This window comes from Euprymna scolopes, chromosome 12 (assembly GCF_053919585.1).
Source record: "Euprymna scolopes isolate OS-2025 chromosome 12, ASM5391958v1, whole genome shotgun sequence".
NCBI classification, from domain to species: Eukaryota; Metazoa; Mollusca; class Cephalopoda; order Sepiida; family Sepiolidae; genus Euprymna; species Euprymna scolopes.
Window position 1 is genome coordinate 141287638 of NC_136493.1, and position 8380 is coordinate 141296017.

At 35.7% G+C, this 8380-nt stretch overlaps 1 pseudogene; it reads left to right on the forward strand.

Annotated features, from left to right (window-relative positions):
- Positions 1 to 3840: 3840 nt before the first annotated feature.
- LOC145291793 (U2 spliceosomal RNA) lies at positions 3841 to 3979 on the forward strand (annotated as a pseudogene).
- The last annotated feature ends 4401 nt before the right edge of the window (positions 3980 to 8380 follow it).

Here is an 8380-nt window from a genome sequence, read left to right on the forward strand (position 1 = left end):
ATACCCCCTCTCTCTCTCTCTCTCTCTCTCTCTCTATATATATATATATATATATATATATATATATATATATACACACATATATACTTAAAGAAACGTTCCTTTAAGTATATATGTGTTACGTGCGCATGTGTGTGCTCGCGCGCGCGGCCGTTAGCTAACCCTCTCCAAGCAATTAACAACAAATAAAAACCAAATAAATAAACAGAATCATAGCCCCCCCTCGCCTCCGAACCTAAGCGAACACCCAACAGATCAAGACATACTTATCAAGAAATCATCTCACCAACGAGACGCCAATAACTTAAACATTAAGGCTCGAATTTTAAAGTAATCCCCCTACCTCCACATATCGAATTTTAAAGTAATCCCTCTATCTCCACATATCCCTCTCCCCCTCCATGCATCCCTATGTCTTCAGCCACACCAGAAATGAACTTCCCAGACCCTCCACCACAACCACCAAAGGTCCTTAAACTCCAAAACTAAAACATTACCAACATACCAAGCACTCCCCTCCCACCTTTCCCCCTTGTTCCCTTCCTCTTTTTCCGCTCTTCTCGCACCTCTCCCCCGACATCATTCACTCTTCCATCCCATCATAACGAACATTTCTGAAAAAGTCTGAGGAAGCTACAGACGGACAAAAAAAAAACGGCCGGGTAGCGGAAACAATAATTTAATTTAACAGAAAGATACGGTAATAAAAAATAAAACGTATATATATATATATATATATATATATATATATATATATATATATGGTAATCATAACATATAAATAAGTAACACAATGTTTTTCATTTAAATAGCTCAATAGTACAATACTAGAGTTATAAATATTTCTTAAAGTATCACGTTACAAGAGACAGACACTGATACAGTTACTCATTTTACAAAATGTTGGTCTTTTTAGTAACAACATGCGTACAGTTTTTTTTTTTTTGCTCTAATATTATATATAATCATATAATAGTTCATTTATTATAGTTTTGCACAACAAGGTATCTCCTCAGCGCAAAGCAAAATTATAATAAATGCAATATATATATATATATCCATTTATCTAGTGTTTCCTTTTCAGATTAAATATGTTTTTAACTCATTTCAATGTGTTTTTTAATATATTTTATTAACTGTTTGCTCATATATATATATATATATATATATATATACTCATACTACTAGTAAACATGTATAACTTACAAAAATACTGACCAGTATTGCATTAAATATAACATTAATATTCACGGCTCATTTAACATAATAGTTAGAATGTTTGCTAATGGGTCAGTGGAGCGGAGTTCAATGTTTGGTGGAATCATACTAAAGATTATCCCAAAATGGTATTTGATGCCTCCCTCATTTATTTGTTTGAATTTAATCTCTTGGCATGCTAGGGGTGTAATATCGGGATTAAAGTACTACAATTACTTCTACTTGTAGATCTGAAAATATTAGAAAGAATTACATTAAATTTGGCATGAAAAGCCTTGGGATGCTAGATGTAATAAAAGTAAAAATATCAATTTACTAGCAGGGGTGCCCGGCGTTGCTCGGGTGTTTGGAGGTGCATGCTGTGCAAAAAAAAACAAAAAAAAATGGTTAATTTTTAAAAACTTTGACCCCTATTATGACCCCTTAAAATTTATAGTTTCGGGCTCAAATCACTTTAAGTTAGATCCAGGTTCAAGGAACCGATATCTAAAATTTCAAGTGTCTAGACCCAAAATTGTCGGAGGACTTTGGTAGAGTTCTAAAAGGTCAAATCGTTGAAATTTGGCCCCTTAACAGCCAAATTTCTGGCTGACACCCATCACATCGATTTTCCCAAATCTCAGTACCCGGTATTTCAAATTTCGAGTCTATAGACTAAAAATTGACAGAGTTATTGCGTAGGGAAATGTACACAGACAGACAGACACACAGACAGACACGTTCACTTTTATAGATATATAGATTATGTTTTGCTAGCTATGACTAGATCAGGTTGCACACTGGGCCTTACTACTTCCGTATTGGCTCATGAAAAATAGGAAGTGTGTATCTTGTTTTTGACATCATCACTAGAAGATTGATTTATCTATCCTTTATCTGTCTGAAATATGAGAGGGAGGCTAACAGCTTCTACACCTTGCCTATGAGTGACTTGGAATCATACATGTCAGAGGCGTTCATCTCCCTGAGTATTATACATATGCTCATCCCTAGTTATAATACCTAAATAAAGTATTAATTACCACCTACAAAAAAAAAAAATTCTGCCTCCCCACAAGAATAGAGTTAGACACAAGGTTTGTTTTCAATGTGGAGGAAATCCAGCTCTTCAAAAAGAGGCACTCTAGGCAGGAACAAAAATTAAAATTGTCTCAGTCTAGAAGAATTTCTCCTTCACTGACCGAGAACAGAAAAGGTGTAGTATCAGAACAGATACTACACTTTGTTTCTAGTAAGTCACTCTGTGATGCATTAAATTAAATGTTATTCATGAAATTAAATTATTATTTTTTAGCAATCTGGTTGCATTTTTCTAATATGTATGATGAACCAACATATACCACACTGCCCTTCCAAAGGAGATAATACCTGGGATGAAGGTCTGTTGACAACAAAATAGATAGTATACTATCTATACCCCAAAGAAAAACGAGGAGGTAATATCTGGGAAAATGGCATCATGACTACAGGGCAGGTACTACACAACTCCTAAGCTGTCTCCTTAAATAACTCAAATTCTATTCAATCTACATCATTAACGATTACTAAACTACCATCTTATATTCATTAACACTTATCCTCGAGTGATCTTTGGGCCTTGACAAATGCTGAATCCCTTGTAAAAAAAAAAAAAAACCTCAACAAGGAGAAGGTAATTTCTGAGAAAATAATCGCCAGTCAGATACTACATAACAGAAAGTAATGCTTGAAGGATGGTATTATGGCAATAGAACAGATACTATACTTCCTCCTAAAAAACAATGGCGGTAATGCCTGGGACAATGACATTATAACAACATAACAGATACTAGATTACCTCACTGAATTTAGCACTTATAAATCGTACATTATTCTGAAATAGTAAACTGAATTACGAATTAAAGGATAGCACAATAGTAATAGGTTGGCAATAAAGTTTTTACCGATTTTTACATCTACATTTTAAGTCGCGTGCAAGCGACTCTATAAGTCACTCGGTCGGTCGGTCTGTCCGTAACACTTTTGTGCTTGGCCTTTTTGGTTAAGATCAAAGGTCTGTTGTTAATAGACGCTGTTCTTAGCTTTTTAAGCTTTTCTTAGCCTTTTGGCCAAGATCAAAATGTAGTATCTTTTCCGGCAGATACTGCAAGCAAAAACCATATGTGGGGAAAACCCCACATATAAGACCTTGGTCAATATAGGGGCAACTCTTTATATCAATTGTCACTATCCAGCTCCCCTACTCCCCGGGGAGTTGGTCCCCATTTCCCCTTCACTCCTCACATTAAAAATCGGCCTTGTGCCTAATTTGCTCGGTGGGGGAGCAAATAAATACCAACCCCACATATAAGACCTTGGTCAATGTAGGGGCAACCCTTCATACCAATTGTCACTATCCAGCTCCCCTACTCCTTGGGGAGTTGGTCCCCATTTCCCCTTCACTCCTCACATTAATTGGCATTGTGCATAATTTGCTCGGTGGGGGAGCAAATAAATACCAACCGCAAATATAAGACCTTGGTCAATGTAGGGGGGCACCCTTCATACCAATTGTCACTATCCAGTTGGTCCTCATTTCCCCTTCACTCCTCACATTAAAAATCGGCCTTGTGCCTAATTTGCTCGGTGGGGGAGCAAATAAATACCGCTTTTCTTGGCCTTTTGGTCAAGATCAAAGTGTAGTATCTGTTCTTACTACATGCTGTACTTATGTTCGTAACTTTGTGATATAAAGTGGGGGATCACTTTTCTGTATTAATTTAATGTAAAATGATCACCCACTTTACAACCAACTAGTCTCAAAGCCATTCAAGTCATTCTTCAGATCATTCAAGTTGTTTTTGAAGGATTCTAGTTATTTTTTAAGCATTCAAGTCATTCTTAAGGTCATTCAATTCATTCTTAAGTTCATTAAAGTCATTCTAAGTCATTTACTTTTTATTTAAGTCATTTCAGCCCATTTTTCGGTCATTTTAGTTTATCTTTAAGAATTTCATGTCAATCCTACATTCTCGCATTTATTCATTACATGAGAGTACGCGACTAATGGCTATCGGCCTTGTTTTAAAGTAAAATAAGAAAAAACAACTATGTGTTGTGCACATTTTTCTCAAATTTATAATCTGAAAATAAATAAATTGAAATAACTTAAATCAAAATAAATAAAATAGAGAAAATAAATTTTCAAAACACAATATATTCAAAAACGACAAGAACTTACTTGCTAACGCAATGCAATTATTAGAAGTAATAGTAATAGTTTAGGTACCAGACAAATACCAAATGCTGAACTGAGCATAAAAAGTAGACAGATACCAAATCTCCATTATTGATAGAAGTAATCGTCTAACTATAACTTCAAACAACAAGTATCCATTAGTTATAGATTTATTAAAGTCTATATTTGAGTTTGAGCCCAGTTTGCCTATGTAATAGTATATGATCGTTCATAACGATACCATCATCCTAGGTATTACCACCTCCTTTGTAATTAATCACTCACCTATGTTGCTTGCAAAACAAATATCTTTCTAAGCTATACTACAACTTGAAAGTTAAGATTTTTTCTGGTTCTAAAAATGAAAAATATTCCGTGGTCAGAATTGATGGCACAGGTTGGTGAATGAAATCATCAAAGCATTGCATAACTCTACTCAAATTTATCATCATTTCAAATTTCTCTTGGATGGTCCTAACTCTGTAAGCCAGGTGGTTATATTTGCCAACTAAGACTGAAACACAGCATTATTTTCTACTAGGAGGGAGGGGTCCGGCCTTACCGGGTCGTAAAATATGCTTAAAGATATTTTAATTCACTTATTTTATTTTAAAGTCACTAAGTTGAACATTATTTTGAAGGACAATGCAATCAAGGTCTACTCAAAGATAAGACTCGTGCATTCCCTTGTCCACACTAAGTTTTTTTGAATGCTTGCGAGACATAGACCCTTACAGCAGAATTAGAGAAGAGGATTCAGGCTTCAGAAATGAGATGCTTCAAAAGCATGAATAAGGCGAGCCATTGGTTATTATGAAGATCTTCTCACAACAATCAGGAGACACAAACTAAAATAGTTTGGGCCACGTAACAAGAGGAGAGAGACTTGCCAAGACAGTGCTCCATGGAACAGTCAGAGGAGCAAGAAAGTGAGGAAGTCAGAAAAAGAGATGGGAAGATAACATCAGAGAATAGAGCAGATTGAAGCTGAGCAAAGTGGTCAAATGTGCGAAGACAGGGAAGGATGAAGAGGACTGGTTAACAGACCATCTGTAGCGCCCGTCACCTTCACCACCACAGGGCAGGTGAAGGTGAATTCATGCGGATTTCGTATTAATTATTACAGAGCCAATTCACAATTGAATATTATATTGTACCTAATATATAGTAGTGATTTCAAAAGTTAAAAATAAAAATAACTTAGGTGCCATCAACTAGAATCGAAACCAAGACATTTGACTTTCTAGTGGATGGAATTTGGGCATGCACAGAAAGAAATAGAACTATGTTGGCAAGTTGAAATGAACATTTAACATTTCAGTATGTCTGTACGCGTTATTCATCCATCCAAACAAAGATTTTACTCATTATACACCATCCTTAGTGTATTATTACTATTTCCTGTTAATTTCAGTGTTATTTAAGGAGTAGTTTAAAAGTTTATCGGTTAAATATTCACACACACACACAGACAAACACACATATATCTACTATTTTATTTATATAGAAAATACAGATTTAAATCTTCTGTATTGCCCAACTTGATAAATAGATATTTCGATTCATAGCCATTTTTTTTTTAAATGAAATGTAACGATTGTATAATTAGACGTCTTCAGCGCAATGCCAGATAAAAACGTAGAGGAGGGAGTTAATGGCATGACAGATCAATTAGATTGAGAACTGATTTCATCCTCTTATTTCTCACATTGTCTTACTTGCATCTTTGTTCATCTATTTATTCAGAAACAAGGCATATCTGCACTTGTTATGATTCAAGATGTCTCTTAATATTACTTATCTTATAACTGATTTTTTATTTTTGTGTTAATGTGGTACTCTCTCTGTCCTTGTCTCTCTTTTTTTCTTGCTCCCTGAATAATGTACATAAGATAATAAAATAAAATATGTTAGGTATACAAAGGTCTTCTCGTGAATTATTGGTTATTAATAGCGATCCGACCAGACAAACACCCCTCCTATTATTATCATAATTATTATTATTATTACATGGTGGAACGATAAAATTATCGCTTTAAAGAAAAGAAAACTGCAGCTTTATTTTAAAACTGTTATGGAAAAAATCAATTCAGGTAACTTGAATATGTAGTACAATTGACATCTATTCAGTGTAGCCGCCTTCAGCGTCTCTCATCGCCTTGATTCAGGTCCGGAACTGGGAGCATGCCTTTTCCACAAGTGCCAACAAGAGTTTGACGATTACTTGGCAGATGGTGGCAATCAAATTGGTTTTGATGCTGTGGAAGATCATGTTGGTGATGTTCTCGACGTGTGACCAAATGAAGTAGTCCATCAGGTTCGGGTCGAGGGAAAAGGGGGTTCAGTGAGTAGGATACAAAGTCGTAGCACACCTTCTGAAGCCAAGCTTGGGTTTCTTTGAACTTGTGGGCTGAGTCGTGTTGCCGCAGACAGGGTCTACCAGCGGCCATCATCACATTATACAAGGAGATCACCACATTCTTCAGCACATCCAAGTATGCTTTGATGTTGACTTTCAATCCGACTTCGAAGATGTGAGGTAGCATGATGTAGCTATCACTTAAAACCACACCAAAGACCATAACCGTGGCCAGAAACTTTGTTTTCATCACCCTGGGCACGTCTCTGTTAATTGTGGCAATCCAGCGATGCATTTTAGGGGTGCTGGCCGTGATCATGTTGTCATAACTTGTATTGGTAGAGAGCAAGAGTTGTACAGTGGCGCATCTCTGATCTCGCTCATTGAACATTGTGTCACTTTCCAATATGATAGAAGACTCCTATCTATGTTGGAATTTATACACAATTGGCCAACTAGTAGATGATCTGTAACAAAGAAAGAAAACCGGTTTTCATCAAAGGGAAATGGAATCAGGTCGTCTTTTCTAGAGCGACAATTTTATCGTTCCACTCTATTATTATTATTATTTATTATAGCAAAAAAAAAAAAATGAGTATACTTCTTATTTTGCCATTTAATTTACATACGTGTTTGTGGTGTATACAGACATATATACGTAGATTAGTTGATGACGCTAAAGCATAAGAGTAAGTTTTTCTCTAAATGATCACAGAGGCATTAAGAGATATGAAAAAGTGGTTAAATCGACATAGTGTGAAAATGTGAGAGAAATACATAGGTAAAAGCAATATGTGTGAATTGTTCAGTTAATTACAAGTTGCAACGCATTAGAACAATTAAAATGGAATGCTATACAAACCCGACTCATTCTCAGAGCTAAGGTATATTGTATTATGTATTTCTATGTAATCGAAGCCCATAAAAACAAGTGAAGCATGCATGATCCCCCGTGAGTGCATAATGAACAAGGCATAAAAAATGACTAAGTTTAGCATTTACCCCCCCCCCATTTAACCCCCAAAGTCTCCAGGGAATGTCAAATCCTGGTGAAAATGAACAAACGGTGCAGTTTTAGGCCTTAACATATGTAAATTTGAGTTCTGCACCATGTAAAAAAAGAAATGACTAAGTCCATCATTTGCACCCACCCACCCCATTTAGCCCCAAAAGTCCCCAAGGCCTTAACATATTTCAATTTGAGTTCAGCACCATGCAAAACTGATAAATAGACATACACAGAAAATTCTGGACAAATATGGTAAAATAGTCCCAAAAATGGAGTGTTTTTATTAGCCCTAAAAGAGCCCCTGGGGCACACCCAAGAATTATCGCGAAGTATAGACAAACAAAATAATATAGAAATCAGTTAGTTACAAATGTTCAGAAAGTTTTATAAAACTGCAATGCATGTATTTTTTTAAATAAGCACAAAAGTGTCAATTTTAGCCATTTTCACCCGAGAGCCACCTTAAGAGGGTAACTGGAGTTTTCTCGGAAAATCCGTTCTGTTACTTTTTTACTCTTATCATGTTTTATGTTTGTGCAAAATTTCAAAAAATTCCAAGGCATAGTTATTGAGAAAAGTGCGGACAGACGAATGGACG